General features: G+C 38.8%; 1 protein-coding gene across 1 annotated transcript in view; it reads left to right on the forward strand.

Moving 5' to 3' along the window:
* Positions 1 to 21,270, forward strand: part of SPOCK1 (sparc/osteonectin, cwcv and kazal-like domains proteoglycan (testican) 1) — a gene marked incomplete at its 5' end in the record, with an annotated part of 97,531 nt that overhangs the window by 60,504 nt on the left and 15,757 nt on the right. The window lies entirely within an intron of this gene.

Below are 21,270 nucleotides of genomic sequence, written 5' to 3' on the forward strand. Positions count from 1 at the left end.
CTACGTCACAAGGTTTGAATTTTCATCATTAAAAAAAAAGAGCCAATCATATACAGTTCTGTCTCAGAGGGAAGTGATACTTATTATTAAATAGAGAATTAATGGAAAATACAAACTACTAAGTGCCTGTGTGGTTAAGAAATCAAGTGCAAAACGTACTGAAAAGCATGATTAGAGAAGAAGGAAGTGTTGAAGCAGGTCAGGAGCACTATATTGAAATAATTATTGTCAGTTGTTCATTCTGTATTAATTCATGGCTAGGTGGGTTTTACGGCTTTCTTTGCAGTGCAGATAGAGCTTTCTGGTAGGGAGGCTTTGTATCAAACCACTCATTCTTAACTGCAGTGTTTCTGAAAATGCAGATATGAATTTGTGGCAGCTGCCTGTATTGATGTATCTAAGAGGCAAGGAAGCTAATGAAAACCAGTCATGTCCAATGGCAACGACCTGCAAGTGCTGCTGTCCCCGTGCCTTGTTAAACACAGAAATACTGTTTATTTGCAGCAGTCACAGAGTGGGGAAAAGGCTTCAACATTGATACTTTAATGGCTTCAAAACAATTTTTCCCAGTTTGAAAATAAACAAACCCACAGAGAGGAATTATCTCTATTGAGAAGTATTTATCTTTATTGCATGGAGCCATGTTGGAGGCATTCTCACCAAAGGCTGCACAACCTGTTTGCTGAACTTCCTTTCATACCTGTTGGGCCTGTAAGTCAACTCAAACAGAGTAACAGTGGTTGAGATTCCTACCTGGTTTGGGATAGAACTGAGATGGGCTGAAAAGAGATACCTGAGAGGAAGGCTTAGCCGTTCCTGGGCTGCTTGGCCAGACACTGGTCAGGCAGGCAGCAGGGAAGTCCCCACATCTTCTCCTTGGAGATGTAGTTTTGTGGGAAGGTAAATATTTCAGGAGGAATTTGGGGATGGCTTTGGCACGTGTGGCATTGCAGAGTTATATGGGCTTAAGCTGTTGGGACATAGAAAATGAATCTGAAGCAAAGCAGGCTTTGTTAGTTTTGTTACTGAGTTCTACTGACTGATGGTAGTAGTTTGTCTTTCTCATAGAAGAATAGAAATATATGTACAATATAGGAATGAGGGGGTAATTTCAAGGAGTTCTTAGGAAGATCTAGCTAGTGATTTTGATTTGAAGTGCATCTGTAAGTGATTGGAAAGAAGAAAATCTGCACTAGAGATCTTAATAGATGTGCTGTCATCTACCATTCTGCACTTCTTGGCATATTTTGTAATGGCTCCAAAGTTTGACAGCAGAAGTAGTACAGTTCAGTAGTACGGTACTTTTCTAAGTACAGATGGGCCAAGCACAGATGGCTGAATTGCATCTTGTACAGCCTCTCAGTTAAACAAATATGTAATAATACCACTGGGATTTTTTCCACATTTACAGTGAAGTAAATGATGCCGTGAATTTTGGATTTTCTCTTTACCTCCTCATCATCCATCCCAGTTAGTGGGTTTTCTTTCTGACACTGCACCAAATTGTTGTATTCAATTTTTTTATCCTTTGCAAAATATATTTTATAAATCTGGAAGGGATTATATAGATCTCTGCTTTAAGGTAGCTTTCTTTTAACAATTTGCTTGTTCAAGACAGTAAGGGAGTCAGCTACTTGCTATGCCCATTTCATGCAAGTGGAATAAAAAGATGGTTTCTAAGCAAAAAATTTACAACCTACAAAAAGCAAAGAGAAGAAACAATACTGGCAATGCTAATTAAAAATGAGACCATACAGGTCAGCAGTATGGGCAATCTTACAGTCAGTGCCTCAGTGCCTAATTATCCCACATTTGTTTGGGTTTGTGTAGGCATCATGTTAATGTTGAGTTTTAAGAAGGATTCTGACATGGTTTTTGCAGGTGTTTACAGGGAGTTTTTGACAAGTATGACAGGAAAAGCCGAAGACAGTTGTTTCGAAATTTAGTAACTGGGTAATAAAGACTGTCATCATTTAAAAGTGAGAAGTCAATAATGACTTAGTAGAGATGTGATTTGAAGTAAAATAGAAGCTGTAAAGTGTCCTGAAACAGAGACCTTGAGCTTATGTGCGATGCAGTTGGGACTGGGAGGCTGGTCGAATAGTGTGGGCAGCAGAGGAAGGCCCTGGTGAGCGTGAGGAGTTGGGCCACACTATCTTTGCAAAATTATCTTTGCAGAAGCTTTTTGAAAGGATATGAAGAGGACATGGTGGGACTTAATAAGGCCAGAGGAAAGGGCATGAGAATAGTCAGGAGAAAAGCTGACATGAATTGCTTACATGTGAGAATGGATTGGAAGAGTCTTGGTTTAAACCATCATTTACCAACTTTGCAAAAAAAATTAAGCAAAGCTGACACTTCAGATAGTCCCAGAAAAGACTGAAGCTCCACTTAAAGGTAACAGAAAGAGGATGGGAAAAGATCACCCATGAATGGGCTTGAACACTGGAGAGGAAGGATGAGGACATCAGTTTTGCCTGTGGGGATCTTAAGCTGACAAGTTGGTATTTGTGAGAAGATACGTGGAACAGGAACAGAAGTTTCCTTTTGATGGGGAGATGTCAATCCATCAGTTGTTCACCAGTGTGTGTTGGAAACTGAACTGAGGGCAAAATAGAAGTGGGGACAGAGGACCTCTCCCAGATTGCACAAATAGGACATGTAGAAGACAAGCAGAAAAACATGGGAAGCAGAGCCATGGGAGATCAGGGTTCTTGAGAAAACTTCATTGAAGGTAGCTGAGAGTTGAAGAAAGGAATAAAGAGTAGTTGGTATCAACGTTGGCCAGACGCAGGCAATCTGAAATGAATGAATCTGGCTTTACTGATGTGCAGAAAGTAGATGCTGAGCTGGAGAGGAAATCCTGATGGTGCTTTGAGATGGGAGCCAATGCACTGGGCAGGGAGTGCAGTTGAGTGTCCAGGCAATGGGAAGGTCGCTGAGGTTTATGGTAGAACTGTAGTAAGTAATGAAAAATTATTTCACATTTTAAAAGAGAAAAGTCATTGTGATTCCTATAGTAAAGAGCATTTATTCAACAATTTTACAAATTTGTTCTCATGACAGGGACAATGTCATAATTGGGAACATCTGTAGCCTTTGCCCAGGCATCACCAGTTAAAAAAAGATACGTGTTTTTAATTGAGTAAAATATACCAAACTGTTTGAAAGTGAGCTGATGGTGAGAGCAAGGGGAGAGAAAATCAGGTATCATTTTCATTTTCTAAACAAGTAGAATAATGATCTTTAGAATTCAACAGAGCAGTTATTGAATTTTTTGTTCTGTGATACCATAAAAGATGCGAATGTACAACAAACACAGCTCCCACAAAAGCATCTAGGTGAAAAAGGCTCACTGAGACGTGGATAACTGAATTTCCTCTTACAGAAAAAGTGATTGGCAGATCAATAGCCAAAAAATCCAGTTCTTGAAAAACCTGTGAATGTTCAGCTACAGCTATACTGCAGATCTCAGTTCATCTCCAAGTGCTTCTTCCTCTCAAAGGAGCTCAGGAATGACTTTATTAACCTTTCTTGACCTATTGACCTTTACATTTATTTCCTAGAATATGGACTTACTTTTGAGATTTCCAAGTTACTGTGCACACGTACATATTTCATCATACTGTATATACAATCTAATGTGTAGCGAATTGAGATATATCCTTTTTCCTTTTGCATCTTTTAAAAAGTGCACATAGAGGGTACTGAAAGGGAAAAACAGTCATTTCTGTTGGAAAGCAGGGCAGCTCAGGAGCTGAGCAACCAATTTGTAAGCTGTGAGACCCTGCTAGATGTAAAGTTCCCCTCCATGACCCTACCAGACATTCTCTGTTCCCTGGTCTTCTTGTGCCCTGATGCTGGCTCATATAACACATCTCGCGTCTGCAGTAAAGTGAAGAAAAGTCTGTTCTTATGCTTGCTGCCTCACAAAGGTTAGCACAGGCTACCCCAGCCCTGAACTTACTCCCTGCTAAGTACTTAATTGCAGTAAGTCATGTTGCCTCCACTCTTACAGCTGTGTCCTGGTGACTGATGACACATCGCCTCCACCTCTGTAGTATCTTTAAGAAATTCTTTAGATTGATGCTTTGTGCTGCTACCTTGTGACAGTTCGCTGGAAATACACCAGTGCCTGAGTTTGCATCTCCTGGCTTTCCCGATCAGCATTCCCCTGACGTAGGGAAATACATAGACTTGTTTTCATGAAATGCGGGTGCTTGAATTTTTCTTTTTTTAATTACTTCTGAAATTCTGTTTACACAGTAAAAAGGTTAACATTTTCACTTCATAATTTTGACAGTGCAATATAGTAGAATTGAATTCCTCAGGTTTTCCTGCTTTTCTGTTACGGAGATTTTTAGAGTCTTAGTTAAACCATAATATTTGCGGACTGATTGCTCCAGAGGAAATGTGTTACTCTGGGTTTAAATTTTCTTGCTGGGAGCAGATTTTAATCTTGCTGCCTTTTCTTTTTTTTGCATGGAGTCCTGTGGAAGGATCCTATTCAACTATATGTTTTCCAAATGTTTTATATTTCCATCTGTGTCTAATGAAGCATGTCCAATGTTCCTCACTTTTTGCACTTCAGAAATCTGTAGGAATAATTCCTTTTCCTGCGCTTTGTCAGATAATTTCTTCGGGAATACAAAGAAGGTCTGAGGGTATGTTTTACTTTTCAGGAAAAAAATCTGAGCATGAAGTCTTTCATGTATAAGCTGTTTTTTCTTATGTTTGTACAGCTTTTAGCATGATTACTTAATTAGAGGTACTAAGTCCTAATTCAGTGCAGTGATGTTTCACTGCTGTTTTCTAAGGGTTAAAACGGTCTTTTGCAGGAGCCCCTGTGTGCCGAGCTCCCTGTGAGGTGTCTGGACTTTGGATCTGGAGCACACAAAGCACTTCCCTGCCTGCTCAGCCCCAGCTTCTCAGTTCTCTGGGACAAGGAAGATTTCAAAACTGTTTCTGTGCCTCTGGCTCAGACAAGGTGCTCTCTACCCAGGGTGTGTGCAGGTGCTTTGAGTCAGGACTGTGAGCATCTGACACTAGGGCTTGGACTCTTTTCCCAAAGCCACTGAACTAAAATTTGGAAGATTTTACACCTGACTTGGGGCACCAAAGTGCTTACAATGCTGAAGGTCGCATTTGATCACTCTAGTCATGATGGATATGAGAGCAGAAGACAGCTTGGGGGAAATCTTCTTTATTTTTATGAGACACCCTAGGATCCCACCATGCTCATGGTATATATAGACAAATGTGTAGTGCAGGGAATTGGTTCTTTTGTCTTGCTTAGTAGAAAATAAAAAGGCTCATACCTATACCATATGAAGAAATCCAAGGTGTATTCAGCCTGGAGAGCTGCAAACACTGCTTCCTTTGGCACTAGGTGAAAAAGAGACAGGAAGGAAGAGAAGTATTTAATCCCCATGTGTGACACTGCTTAGATAAACACTTCCCAGATTAGCTATCAAACCATTAACTACTGCTCTCACTTGAGGTCTGCTGCTACAGATGCAGTTTTGGTTGAACTTTCATGTTTTCTCTAAAGAACTGATTATGTTTGGATACCAATCCAAATTACATTTTCTGTAACAGGACACTTGTTTTCTTATCTCTTTTTCTACAAGCTGTTGTTTTTCAATGAAACCAACAACAGCAAAGGTCAGGATTTATGCAATAGCATTAGCTGTGAGTACAAAGAGGGAGCTGGAATGGAAGCTGGAAGCCAGCCATTAACCATGGCACGCTCTCGTCTTTCTTCTCATAATGTATCGCTCATTCATGAAGGAATATTAACATCCTCTGTATATACCCTCTCTATATACGCTGTTGGAAATGTGTAATGTTGCTCTTAATAACAACATTCCATTATTTTCTATCTCACAGTTGTCTATAAATCATTTGTTAAATGAATCAGGCCTTGTGAACTATACTGGCAAGATTGATTTCTGCGTGACATTTCTTTAGGAAATGAATTAAATCTTAGAAAGAAAAATGTGTGCACAGTGGCAAAGTGTACTTTCACAGAGAGGGTATTTATGATGAATAGAAGGAGGTAGAGTACACATGCTTCAAAGAACACATTTTTGTAATGATGCGCAGCACTAATATGATCTGAAGTAAAAATGGCAAGATCAGAAGCTTTCAGTGCAGAATGATTTCCATTTCCTTTGAAAGCATTATTTACTGTAAATTCCTGAGATACTTTCAGAAATACATTGAGTTCTTTCATTGTAATTTACATAAGTCCTTATTTTTTTTCTCTCCTCAGTATCCATCAAAATAATTGGGCTTTCAGCAGTGCTTTTTACAGACAGGTGGATATAAAGCCAAGGGTGATTTTTTTCTCTTTACTGCCTGCCTTTACGTCAACTGAAGGAGGCTCCTCTTGCATTATTACTTGTATGGGAGTAGCTCTGTGATTCTGCGTGCTATGCAAAAGAGTGAATGTGAGTGCCCTTCACCTGTTGTTGCATAGATACTTAAATCTCATCTCTTCTTACTGTCAGTGAAGGTTTCAGGAGGAAGCAAAGAAAAGATTTCCCAGTGACTTATTTTTGTCACATTATAAGTGTATTTCTCACATATTTAGTTATTTAGAGCTATAGCAGATGAACGAAACATAGTCAAAAACTGATGTTTGTAAAAATATTTGAGAACTTTACACTGAAATGTAAAATTTCATTTCTCATACTGAAAGGCTTTGGTACTGTTCTTATATGGAAACAAGGTGGAGAAATGCTGGCAGTAGCTTAGTTGAAAATATTGAATTGACTTCCAAACCCATTTTACAACCAATTAGCCAAGAAAATACTATGCAGGGAACTGAAATCTGTACTGTTCCAACTTATGTGAGTATAAATCTCAACTAGTCCGCTTTATCTATATATAATGTCATGCTTTCTATGATTTCACCCTTGCTGTGGAATAAAAGAAATGCCATGTTTTGTAGAACAGTCCTGATAAAGTAGTAATGAGGCTATCAAACTGGGGGAAGAACCAGCAGATCATTCATGTCTGCTTTCTTCCTCAGAAGAAACTTCAGTCAAGTTTAAGGCAAATACTTTCCCTTAGAAATAGTGCTGACATTTAAGTAGTTGTGCTTGATCCATGGAAGTATATCATCAGGTTTTTTCTCAGATCATTGGTTGGTTTATGTTGCGTTTGGTTGTTGGGATACACATCTGCAATTCCACTAAAAGGGAATATCTAAAACAGGTCTGTATGACTGTGGGTCATTATTGGTCCAATGGATTGGACTGTAGTTTGGAGCCCTGGGACTGGAGATGCACCCTGAAACCTCCCTCGCAAGTCTACAACACATTACTCTGATTTTCACTTCTTTGCTCCCTCCCCACAGAAGTAGCCAACCTCCGTCATCACCGATGAGTCGACATCTTCTCCCCAGACTCCTTCAAAGCGTTGTACTCTCACACCTGTGTATTGGGGGAAACTTTAAATTTGGTACAGTAATCTCTCAATATGTCTGCTTTTCTAGATAAACAGCAAAAAATACCTCTTCAATCTCCAGTAATGTAAATGTTTATCTATTAACACTCCTAAATGTATTTGTACAAATCTTTTGTGTGCTCATTATCGGTCATCACCTTTGATCAGGAATAAAATTACTTTTACCTCCCTAGATAAAAAGCATCCCTTGGTGCCCAATCCATTTGTAAATATGTGCTGAAAACAAGGAGCTGTTAGCACCACCAGTGCAGAGCTTCCTCTGTTAGCCAGAAGGAAATGATAAATGAAGAAAACAGTTTTTGTTACTTAGTAAAGGACATAATTGTGTTTTACTTCACCAGTTTTCAGAACCAAAATGGATAGTTTGGCATCTCTGTTAAAATTTTTATTCCGGTTAGTGGCCCCAGCCTCCACAGATTACTCTGCAAAACGCTGTTCAGTCAATTCCCATTACAAGTGCTGTGTACCTGCTCAAGTGTTTCTTTTCCAGATGAAACATTATGATTAGAATCAAGGGAAGCATTAAAGCTTCCTCAAACCAAATTACTCAGAATAGTCTTAATTGGCCTAATAGCTAACTTTACCCAGCTTCACATGTAGGTTTTACCATTAATTAGTATTACTTATGCACAGTTTTACTCATTTGCATTTACTCATTCAAATTTGGCACCAACACTTTAAGCTATTCCACAGATTACTTTTTCTTTTTAAACTAGAGTTGATTGTCAAATTTACTGAAGCTTTTTGGGACCAAACTTATCAATGAAGCTGCAATCTTCTATTAGCCACACAAAGCTCAAACCACCAAATTCTGCCATTGGCTACCCTATGACCGTATTGATTAGCAAGGGATTAAAATTTGGAACGCTGTCATCCTGAAGGATAATTGTGAGTACAGTGTCTGACTCTTCCTGTTAGAAAAGTAGAATTTTACTGACTAACTGTGTAGATTTGTGGATTCCAGCTATGACCCGTCATAGCGCACATAGTAGGAAATTATTTTTAAAGCTTTGCAATGGGACACGTGCAAAGCAACCTGATGGTTATTAGCTTACGCTGAAATAATTGGACTTTGTTCCTTTAATGTAATAACTGCTTTTTCTAAAAATATGGGGATAACAAATATTGTACTAAAGGCCTGTAAGCCTATAGATATTTTAATGTCCTGCTTTTAATGTCCCAGAACTTGTGGCAAAATGGGAAAAGTATATTCCAGCTCTGTAGTGAATAAAAAAAAATTAATAGTTAAAAGAGCAAGAGTGTGAAAAGATAATCCTTGCACCTTTTAGAAGCATCAGAGGAATAATGACATTTAAAATGCACAAGGCTACTTTTGGAGGGAGAATTAATGATATATTCAAAAATTCTTTTGGGATACTGCACCTGGAGAAATCAGACTCAACTTCTAGTTGTACTCAAGTAAACTCAGAACCTTGTAAAAGCAGGATCAGGCCTATAGTCTAATTTTAATAGTATGAGGTATGAACTGAATAGCCTGATAAATGAAAAAAGTCTAGGTAAAATAATTTTCTTATTAGTTAGAAGTCTGGCCTCAGTGTTGCCAATTAAAAAGCTGCCACTGGAAACCTGCTGATGTTTGCACAATGTAAAATTTTATCTGGAGCTCCGAATCGTCAGTTCTACAGGATGCCATGCTGGACCTTTTACAAAAATCTGTTAATTACAAACACTTTGAGAGCATTGATCCATGGCTGCTCTGATTAAATAATTACTCTGAAGAACACTTACGAGGGCTGACAGGCGGTGGGTCTGAAAGAACCGCTTGAGGTCTACATTCAAACAAGAGCCACTGGCCCTCGCCCAGAACATTGCTCCTTCCTCGCCTGTTCTTTCAGCAGATACAGTACCAGCTATTGAATTTTCAGCAGTTTAAATTAGATTCAGACTGTTTTCACTTTGGCTTAAGCCATCAGCGAGTAAGCATCTAGGCTTGGGAAAGGGTGTGCTTCAGCCAGCCTTTTCTCCTTTTGTTTGCTTTTTTTGCTCACAGACTTGTCTGTGCTTGGGGAAGATGATAATAATTGCTTCTACAAAGACTACAACTACCTTACAATACACCCGGTAAGCCTGGCCACTTTCAAAGCTTCCTCAGCCACAGTTCCAAATCTGTCATTTAAAAAAAAAAAATTGCTTTCACACAAGCCATTTTTATCCTTTATGAAATTGCTCATCTTATGGTTTTTATAATGCCACAGGATGGTTTTGATCTCACTTGCTGGTTGGTTTTCTTTTTAGTTGTTAAATATTTTAGTAGGGCAAATATTTTTTAACAATCAGGGCATTTTCAGTAGATCAAATCCTTGAATACACAAAAGTCAATCCTCCCTCTAAAAGACTTGAAAAATACACGTATGTGCATGAATGGCTGAGAAAAGAATTGATGTTTCTTTAAATGGTTCTTCAAAATACACATTAGTAGGAGGTTTTTGCAACTCCATTCCATACTTTTTGAAGTTATTGATTCTCACAGCATCTAAGTGGCCAGGTGCCCATTAGTATGTTCATTTCATACTTTATACTGTTAAATGAAATTTTGTAGTTATAGGAGGTACGTGTCACAGTAGGTAAACAACAGACAGTGGGTTTTTTGAGCCTTTTTTTATCTACAGCCTTCCCTGACACTCAGCTCGTATTAGCTATCTTCCTTTTAATCCTGGAGAAGTTTTCTTTGTGCTTTAGCAGCACCCCAGCCCTTCAATCCAGAAGCAGAGGCCATGACAGCTGAAGCATCATTGATTACCTCAGCCAAAAGCACCAAAGCTTGTTAAAAACTAAGCCGCTTCACCACTTTGCCAGTGTAAATCCAAGCCAGTTCCTGAGCACCAGTTTTGCAAGGGAAGAGGTCCTCCCTCCTTTCGCACCCCACTGACGTTCCACCATCTGGGGAGTTTCCGCAGTCCCAGTTGCTCACACCGCAGGAGGCAGCTGTCTGACCGGCAGCCAGAGCCCTGCTTGGGGCGCACCTCTTTCACCTCCAAAGTCACCCACAGTGAGAGGTGTATTTGTAAATGCCTTTGGTAATGAACCAAGGCAGACAAGTGTGTTTGCTGATGTAGCCCTTGCCGTTCACTCCTGTGAAGTTAATTACACTTCGCTGGTGTAACACTGATTCTGATAAAATCCTGTTCAGATCTTAAGTTCCTTCAAAGTTGATTCTCAAAATATGTTGCAATTCTTTCTAAAATTACTCCTTTACTTGATTTGTTTCATATTGCTGCATTCCTTCACTGTATTTCCCGGTGGGATTTATGCATTTCTTGATTTTGCAAGGTGCAGTTGTGCTCCTGATTTCCTTCCAGGGGATCTTTACAAGCCACTAGGGAGCTATGTTGTCTCATTTGCACTTTCGTATTGAATTTCAATCGGTTTCCCCAACAATTTGTGGAGAAATTCCTATGGGACATCTTCAAATGCTCCTGGCCCCATGCTGTCCAACAACTCATTTTCTCTTCTAGGGTTGTCTGTGTTTTCTCATTTAAGAATAATTCGCCACATGACAACATTTTACGTTAATGAAGCCCTGGTGGTATCAGATGTGATAACATTCAGTAGGGAGCACAGGAAGTAAGTACAGAGATATACACAGTATGAAATAAAAATCAGCTGATGTGCAAAAAAGTCAATGAGGGGGAAAATATTTTCTGCTAGCATATGCTGACACGCGAGCATCTTCCTCTCCATCCTGCTCAAGCATGGGCGAATTGGATTTATCTATCACTTGGCAAGGGTCCCTGAGGAAGCGAATAAAGATGGTGGGCACCGGTAAAAATGAAGTTAATCTACTCAATTGCTTCCCTCTTGTATGATAAAGTACCAGTTCCTGGCAGAAAGGTGTCTTCCTAATAATCTCCTGGGTCCCTCTTGCAGCTTGTAGGCAGTATCCTAAATCACAGCAGGGACACTGAGAAGGATGTGGGGTAGTGGGTTTTGCTGTGGGAAAGCAGATCAGTCACTGGGCTCGCTGGCCCTCTGGAAGTGCCCTGTGATAGATACACATAGGCTGCATAACAAAGTGCTGCTCTTGTTTTTCTGTACAATGTTCTGCTCTTATTTTCTTCGGGTAGCAGCAGTAATCATTACCATGCAAGTGGACAGCCCAAACTTTACCTCCAGAATAGGCAACTACCAGTCCAGCACACACTGCCTTGCTAGCTGTAAAAATAATACCTTTTCTCATTCAAACAAACAAACTAACCAATAACTATCTGAGAGCTCATTAATTTTAGTTTTGAACAGAGATGGAATAGTGTCAGAAGAACAGAACTGTATAAAATAAGCAGTTTTGTCCTATGAACCACTAAAATATTCATGCATTTTAAAAGAAGGATATAAAATCATAATTAATATCCCTGTTTACTATGACACTTTAAAAAAATTATCTACTGCCATTGTTTTTTCCCTAATCAAGTTTAGATTCATCTATGATTGCACAAGTGTGAAATGATTGCACAAGAAACTGTAAAAATTAGAACTCTCTTACATTTCTTTTCCTACATAGCCACATTTTCGACTTACTTCTTGAGAAGCGTTGCATGTGCTTGTGCTTTAACATAGGTATTCTGTCAAATCGTCTTATGTTTTTACTTTTTTCTATATATGTAATCTCTTAATTTATGTTCTTGGCTGTTGCTTTCCTGCTCTGATTGAACAAAAATAGATTTTTCCCATTTCTTCTCGAATACTGTCAAGTTACTAATTTTACTACCTGAGTTTTGCTCTTTCAAGCTCAAGGCCATTTTCATTATAGAAGCTAGTAGCTGCCCTTATCATCAACTGCTCGAGTTATTTCCAACTTTTGTAATTCAGAACATACTCACTGAAAATCAGAATCTAAAATTTCTCTCTGTTCATCTCTAGAAAACAAAACAACCTCCTGGATGTGGGAAAGTTCAGCTGATTGTCTTGACACTTTCCGCTGTGACTTTGGAAGGTCTGTAGGAAACAATTCCATCTGAAACTCAAATGTACACAGTATGGTAGCCTATATTGTTTGCCTAAAAATAATCATCCCTCAATTACCTAATTTTAACCCCAGTGAGTTTTGTTTCTATTCTTAATTATAAGTGTCTGAGAGCACAATATCTGCTAAACTGTTAGCAGCAAAGTCAGGTATCTGTGAAAACCTCCCATGGATGGTGAGCTGTGGGTCTGCTTTAAAATTAAACCTATGTTCAGTCTTTGAAAGAACCCTGATAGCTCTCTTGCAACAACTGGCCAACACTTGACAAGCCACAAGTACAGCTAATGGGAATGCCTTCTCTGAGACAGCGCAGAAGACACTGGATGCGTACAAGTGCCTGCCAAGTCAAGGACATCTGTTCAGAGTAGACTGTAAAAAACAGGGAAAGCAAGGGAGACAAGAAGGGAGATGACAACTCTACTGAGACTTTTTTCATCCAGAGCATAGCATGAACTTCTGGAAAACTCCATTCAGTTAGACATTTTTATTTGCTCTGTTTTAGTTTTCAGTCTTCTCCGTCTATTCCTCCTTTCAGGTGACAAGGCAGAGTTTGAATGATAACATTAGAGTGAGCTGCCAAATGAATTTTGGGAGGCTAAGAACCATGCAGGAGATTACATTTTAATCAGTACCTGACATGGCCAAAGTGTCACAAGGGAGGTTACTCCCACAAGCCTTCCTGCCCAGTTCAGTAGTCTCCAGCATTGTTATAATTTGGATGTATTTAAAATAAGCCTCCAGCCTTCTTAAGCACCTGGCAAAGATGAACTTTCCAGGGTTTTCACAATTAATGCGAGCACAAAAGGAACCATCATTAAGTACTAAGAAAGCAGATGTACGCTTTGCCTACAGCTTTAGAGAGTGAGTTTTGTAGCTCTCAATATTTGTTTATACAGGTCTAGCTGAGCTTTGTGTTTTAAATGTATCAGTGTAAGGAAGCTTCAGATCAAAGCCTATTTCGTCTTCCCAATAACTCTGCTGCCACTGTAATTATCTCAAAGCCTGAACTGTAGGATCTTGGCATCTGCTGCTGTATTTATAAGACAAGGCAGAAAACACAGAAGGATCAGAGGTGGTTATCAGCGTAGGTGTCAACCCTGTGGAAGATTAGCCAGTGAATGCCAAATATGCAGTACAAGAAATATACCCACGTAGAACTTTGTCGTGAAATGTTGGTGGCTATAGGAGAAATTTTAATTGAAAGACGTTTGTTTATTGAACCAGCAGGACATGTTCGGAATGCAATACCTTTCCTTAGATCGGGTTGGCCAAAAAGTAATTGCATGTATTTATGGGTAAATGAAAGGTGAATATTTCATGGGAAACAAAAACTTTATTGAACAATATATCACTGCCATCTTTCAGGCAACTTCCTGATTCTGCGCTCGAAGAAGTTCTTATCTTTTCTGGCAAAAAAACAGTTCCAAGAACAATTTGATATCCTCATCAGCAAAGAAGGTTTTACCATTCGAGGTATTTTGTAAAGAACAAAACAAATGGTGGACTGGTGGTGCCAGATCTGACAAATATGATGAATATGGTTACAAATCCCATCCACATTGCAACAATTTTGACGAGTGACCGAACTTGAAACGCAACACCTTAGCAGTTCACCAGTTCTGGATGCTTCTGTTTGAAGCCATCATTCAATTCATCCAGTTGATGACAGTGCATGTCCAAATTAATGGTTCCTTGGAAGCAATACAATGTACACAATACCTTTGAAATCCCACCAGACTGACAGCATAACCTTCCTCTGGTGAAGATCTGCTTTTGAAGTGGTTTGAGCTGGTTCATCACGCTTGCTCCACAATCTTGTTCATCCGTTTTTGTTGTAAACAATCCATTTTTCATTGCCTGTTATCATAGGTTTCAAAAATGGGTCATTTTCTTCATGTTTCAAGAGAGAATCACGGATGTCAATGTGCTTAGTGAGATTAATTTCTTAGAGCTTATGTGGCACACAAATATCAAGCTTACTAATGCATCCAAGTTGTTTTAAATGGTTTTCAATGCTCAGTTTTTTAAGATTATCAGCAATCTCTGGTGTCGTTAATTTCCAATTGGAGTTGATCACTGCCTTTATTTTGTTATTATCAACTTTGATTGGCCTTCCAATGAGTGTGGTGCATCTTTAACGTAAAAATCTCCAGACAAAAATTTTAGCAAACCAATCCAGACATCGACGTAGTTTTAAGACATCTTCACCGTACACATCACATAACTTTTTATGACCTTGTGCCTTACTTTCCTTTTTGGAAGTACTACAGCAAAATATGACCAAAATGTTTAATTTTCTTTTCCATTTTGAAATCAATGCTAAATAAATAATTGTTAACGAAATCATGCACTTTCTTTTTCTAAAACAAGCTTGAACTGTCAGCTGTCAAGTTACATAACGAATTTGCAGGTTACAGTGAAGTCTGTTACATTTCAAGACATGTACATCCCTCCATTAAAAAAACATGCCATTACTTTTTGGGCAACCCAATAGTAATAGTAAACAATCTATTCCTTTCTACTTCATAAAACTATTGACATAATACTTAATTTTTTATTATTGTTATGAGAAGTTGCCTGAGGCTTCAACGAAAAGAGCAAATTAGAGCATTGCCCCTTCCAACCAAGAACAGTGAAATATTTGCCAAGGTAATTATCCTTATAATTGCATCACTGAAATATCACAGGTGAAACACTTGGAGTCATCTCCAAGTCACATATAGGTGTGTATGTTTATATGCATGTGTGTGTAGTTGCATTTGAAGTGGAGGGTTACCACAGCGCTGAATTTATCTTGATGTTTTCTTTCCACTCAGCTCCAGCAGCTGGTTTTAGAGGAGGCTTCGTATTTTGCATGGCTGGGAGCGTGCGTACTCCCTGAAGCCTGGAAGCTGATGCAATTTTTTGTGTACTTTAATTTTAAAGCGTGTTGTGATAATCCACAGACATGGGCACAATTATAGGAGGGTGAAATAAGTTGTTGACTTACTTACAAGAGAGAGAGTGTAGTGATGTTTGTCAGAGAAAGCGTGGTTAGGATTGCCACATTTTATACAGCAAATAATATAAAAAGTAGTATTTAGTACAAAAGATGAGCATTCTCTCCTGTCAATTTCCATGCTATGATACACCTACATCAAACCTTTTTAAATAGTGTTATTATAGTGTTTTTAAATATGTGTTTTACCATAGACCTTTGCACCCGATTGTCATGTTAGTCTTCAAAAATACAGAAATAAGACTTTTTTTTTTTCTCCTTCTGAATTGTTGAAACTATGCCTATCCTGTTTCTAACTGGAGAAATATAATATCACTATTGGACAGTGTCATGTAGATTTGTGCTCTATCGCGTTTTAGTCAAAACTAAATGGACTTGTTCTCCAGGCTAACAGGACAAATGACTGGACTGCTTGTTACAACAAATATGTCTTACAAATACAGCTGTTGTTCTGCTTGTGAGCCAAGCAGCAGGCGGGACTCGTTTCCATTAATGCATCCACTCCCTCTTGCTGCTCAGGGCAAGTCTGAAATTGCAGACTATGGGTTCAGATGGGCTCTCTTGCAATGTTTTCCATTTTTTATTCACATTATGTGGCTGGTTGCCTCAATCACGACACATTTGTCTGCTCCATGACAGGACATTGGCATCTTTTTGAAGAAGGTGACTCAAAATTAGTGACATGTTTCTAAGCTGAATTCTGTCATGTTGGAAAGGGCACTAATCTGAATGGCTAAATATACATTTATAATGCTTTTGTTTTGTCACTCTTTTATTTCTCTGCATTTGCAGTTTCCTTTCCTCTACAGTACAGAAGCAGTTGAAACTAGCTCAGCTCTCAGAAAATGTTCACATTCTTGGTATTCAGGCAATAGAGAATTTGCTCCCCAATCTCTGCCTAGGAGATTATAATATGAATAGCTTCCTTATTCGGAGATAGTGTAATGTATCACTGAAACTTTTTTCTGGGCAATATGGACTCCTTGCTTGTCACGTAGTACCAGGACATTATCACAGCTGGCAAGACATTAAAGCAGTAATGTACTTCCTTAGTACTAAGATTTGTTTAGAGTTAACTGCAGTGTGAGTTATAGGGCTTGTTTTGGTACTGGCTGGAGATTTTACAATATTGTTTTGCTAGACTGGAATAAAAATGGGATGTGAGAAAACATTCAATATTGATTTAATCTTATACTTCTACAGAAGTTCAGTTTTAGTGTTTAATTTCTGGCACTGAGCACTTTTGAAAGTCCCTCCCTGAAAGAGTGAAATTAAATATTATACTGTTAATTTTCACCACCAATATGTATACATTAGTATCTGTAGAGCTGAGAAAGTCCATAATGGAAGCACACCTATAAAAACATGAGCCTTTACAGCATGCTAATGCCTTTCCATTAGGTCAGATTAATGTTTTCTGCTTGGTGAAAATAGGTATTTAGCAACAGTGCTTTCAGTTTGTTAGGAATAAATAACTGCTGGACCAATTGCTTCACCCTTGGGAATAAATCTGCACTTTCAGGGCTTGCTGTTAAATCACTTCTGCAGGATGATTCATAACATCTGCAGATTCAGATCTGAGGATGTCAGTTGGACCCAGCAGCAAACAGATCCTCCTCCTGCATCCACATTGTCATATTTCAGAGCAGTGACAGATTCAGTGAATTTCTTCACCAAAAGAGTTGTCAAGCAGTGGAGCAGGCTGCTCAGGGTAGTGGGGGAGTTACCATCCCTGAAGGTATTTGAAAGATGGGTAGATGAGGTGCTTAGAGACGTGGTTTAGAAGTGGACAGGTTATGGTTGGACTCGATGATCTTTGGTCTTTCCAACCAAATGTTTCCATGATTCTGCCACTGTTCATGGTGCCACTGCTGTGTCAGATGCTGAGCAATGCACACTGTGACCAAGTTGAGAGTGTAGATGTTAACCAACCTGTTTCATCATCCCCATTTGTAACAGCAGCGATAGTAACCTACCACACCCACATGGAAGTCATGGGCTGTTCAATGGATGTGATCAAAGCGCATCAGCAGTGAAGGATCCAGGAATTAATGTTATGTAGGGACCTGGTGTCAGAGCGTTGCTACAGCAGAACTTTCAGTGACATTGATAAAACAACACGTATAAAGGCTTGTGGGTTTTTTCCCTTTTGGAAAGGTGTAGAGAATGAATTAAAGCCGGATTCTCTTATCTTGAAGAAAATATACACAGAAGTGAAAATGCTTATTTGCATATGTTTGCACTTGTGTCTTTTTCCCAGCAGTAGAGTTTTAAATAGTTGTTGGCAGTTGACTGGACAGATTTCAGTCGCTAGAGAGGGGCTGTGAGGAGGTTCCTCCCTTGGTGTTTCTCTTCATCCGAGGTTTTTTAATCAGTGCTTCAAGTCATGTCAATAGCCATATTGTTTGCAACCTACGTATTTTCTCCTTATAGACCTTCAAATAGCAAGAGACCCATTATCACTTCTATTCCTCCTACAGCCTTATTCTCATCTGCAAAATGTTACTTGGAACTTCTATTAATAGTAAAGAGGTACATTTGCACTGTATATTTCATGAAGAAGGTTCTTAAAAATGCTTTATAACTTATACTAATGCAAATTTATATATGAGGCTCTTAGATCTGGGGCTCCTCAGAGCTATGCTTCCTAATTGTTTGATATGTAACTAATGGGCTCTATCACCAGAAATAAATCATTAAGTGCTCTGGCTCCTGGATATCCAGCTGGAGGCTGGGCCTGAATTTGTGTGTTTTAAACTCATGCCCTCTGAATGCCAATCCACTTTGAAGGGTCTAAAATAATGTGTCCCAAAACAAACAAATTTAGATTTATTAGAGAGTTCTGAAAATATTCAAATAAAGTAAATAAAATGGAATGCAGTTCCATTAGGTAGAAAGGCAGAATCTTTTTGACTATGCACGGTAGCATTAAAATAAAATCTAATACAAAAAATGTAAAATAATTCCTCCACTATTTTAATGTGCAGAAGAAAGTAAGATTGAGGGCATGAAATACTTGAATAGAAATTTAACTGAACTTTTCATTAAATTTTTGGAGTCTCATGAAGAAATTTACTGTTCACTGTATATTAACAGCACAATTGCTTCCTGTTTTGCTCATGAAATAGCAGCTATTCTTCTGAAGAAAGACTGCGGTCCTAAGAGAGAACCTCAACGTGATATCCTCTGTTGAATCATCCTTAAGCAACATACCTAAGGAATATCCGAGTTATTCATAACAAAAACCTCTCTAGCATACATTAAGCTCCAGTTCTGGGCTTACTGTCAAGTTGTGTCTGAGACCGAATTCCAAGGGAAATCGGCAGGGTCTGTGGCGTTTTGCAGACTTGTTGGTGAAAACAAGAGAAAGCATCATCCAGGGAGCAGTTTTAAAGACTGACCTGAGAGTAAGTGAATGAATCAGTCTTCAAGGAAGCTTACGGTAAAGAAGAGGCTGAAAACCTAATCATACTCCATCTAAATCAAGAGAAATATTGTTAGAGAATGACAGCAGGATACAGAGGTCCTGTGTCTGAGCAGCCATAGGATATAGCTGGGCTGATGTAAGTCATGGATCGCAGCACTTGGGTAATGACAGAGAATTGATCCAAGTAGGAATGTACATGTGAATGGTAAAAGCTGCTTCTGGACACAGTTAGCATTACAAACAAGCAAAAAAAAATATTTCATTATGAATGACATTTTACAGGTCCTGACATGTTTGATTGGCTGGACTATACAGAAAATAATTTCAAGTCTGATTTACTGTAAATTAGTCTACTTACATTGTGCCACTTACATTGTGCATTCAATCCTGGTTGCTATTGCAGTTTAAAGACATGGATTCAAATTTCTTTAGTCGATGCAGTTTAACTCAAATGACCTCTTTGCAAAATGTATTTTAGAAATGTAAGTTTTGCCCTGGGAAGGGCATTCTGCGTGGTGCTGAGCCTGGGAGAGCAGGCACGCAGGCTCCAAACTGCTGCCTCACACTCTGCACTGGAGTTTGAGAGCAAATATAGCATTCCTCAGAGCGTTTGACTTACCTTACGTCTCTGTGCTGTCTAGAGTTGTCTTTGTATTTGGAAGTACATAAATCTGCATAAGGAAAACAGCCCTAGAAGGTATTTTCTTTAATACTTTTTTTCCCTGTGACTTGTTGACTCAAAGTCTGTGAAGCTCAGCACACCTGTACAGAAGGTGCCATGAGGGTCTCAGAAAGGCACAGAAGTGGCTGTAGTCCAGAGTGCCAGCCTTGGCTTCCTGAACGTGTCGTGTGCCACAATCAATACTTAATAAGTATCAGGTTTTCACAGTAAAACTATGTAACTCATGTCTTGGGCAACTGAATTATCTTTCTTTGAGTCACTTGATCTAATCAGTAGTCAAAGCTGTGTTTATGTGTGCGGTTTTGACTGGAGATACATTTGTGAAATATTCTGAACATATGGATAACTTGTCATGTAAGAGGCGTTGTCTAAACAACACTTGTTATGCACTGTGTTTCTCTCTTTTTTCCTTTGTAATATTGACTTTCAAAGAACAAGACGGCTACTTGGCGGAAGGAAAGAAAATGTACTGCGTCCTTTTAATTCTGAAAGATTATATGATTATCGGTACATTCCTTCTCAGAAAACATTTGTGAAGACAGGCTAAAAGAAGATTATTATGGGCTCTCATGTTGCTGTAGTTGACTAATAACATTTTGGCAAAAATTATGCCTGATGAAAATCAGCTGATGACAGTTCAACAGGAGATGCAGGAACAGCATTTCCCATCCCATGTGTAAGGAATGTCTCCATCACTTCTAAGCATGTATTTAGGTGCCCAACTTCTGCTAAAATCAGTGCATGATGGTAATTTCTTTGGCTTTATAGATCTAAATTCACAAAATAAGAAGTCATTCGTGCCTGTCAGGATCTAGTTCATTCCTGAATATTTATTACCTATAAAACTAGTTTTCTTCCTACCCTCTCACTCCTTCAGGCCACATGTCCTGATGGGGGCTTGTTACAGGCAGGATGATGGGGTTTATTTTGCTATTGCTTCTGTTGTGATTTTTCTCTGATAAAAGACTTTGTGAGTAACAGCCAAGGAACAGCAGCAGCATGAGATGTTCCTTATAAAAAAGAAGGCTTGATGGCCTCAAAAATCCTATCACTTTTTTGGTTTTGTCTTAACTTGCAAAGATAAGATAGTTTACAATGAGTAAAATATCATTTAAGTGAGAAAATAAAGTGATAAGCTCTTTCAGTAATGTAAGCCAATTTACAGTTAATATTGCATTGCCTTCCATTTATTTTACATTCATTGTTATTTTTTTTCCATAAGACATGATTTTTCCTTACCTGGACTCAGCCTTAGCAGGATAGTGACCTTCATATTTTTATCTTTAATAGGAAAATCACCAAAATCTCTCAGTATTACAGAAAAATGGGAAAGTCTTTCTTTTTCTCCTCCCCTGCCCGCAAATGCTAAAGAACTTTCCACATAGAAAAAAGCTGTAACATCCTATTTTTAACTTCAGAGTTATTGCTGACCCAAAAAACCCCCTGTGAGAACAAACAAATACTCACCAGAGCCACAAGATATCAGCAAGTTCACTGCAGTCATTGGAGCAGTGAGTTTAACTTGGGCAGACAATCTGTGGGACTCGATTGTTCTCCAGTAAGGTGGAAGGAGGAATATTATAATGTGCAGTGAATTGGAGAAGACGTATTGTGGCTTGCCCTGTGAAGGATGTCTGCCTCTGTGGCATAAAATCTTGCTCTGTATTCCGAGAAATGTCCTTTAAAATGTAGAACGAGTGCACAGCAGG

Source organism: Mesitornis unicolor, unplaced genomic scaffold (genome assembly GCF_000695765.1).
Source record: "Mesitornis unicolor isolate BGI_N332 unplaced genomic scaffold, ASM69576v1 scaffold592, whole genome shotgun sequence".
In the NCBI taxonomy this organism is placed as follows: domain Eukaryota; kingdom Metazoa; phylum Chordata; class Aves; order Mesitornithiformes; family Mesitornithidae; genus Mesitornis; species Mesitornis unicolor.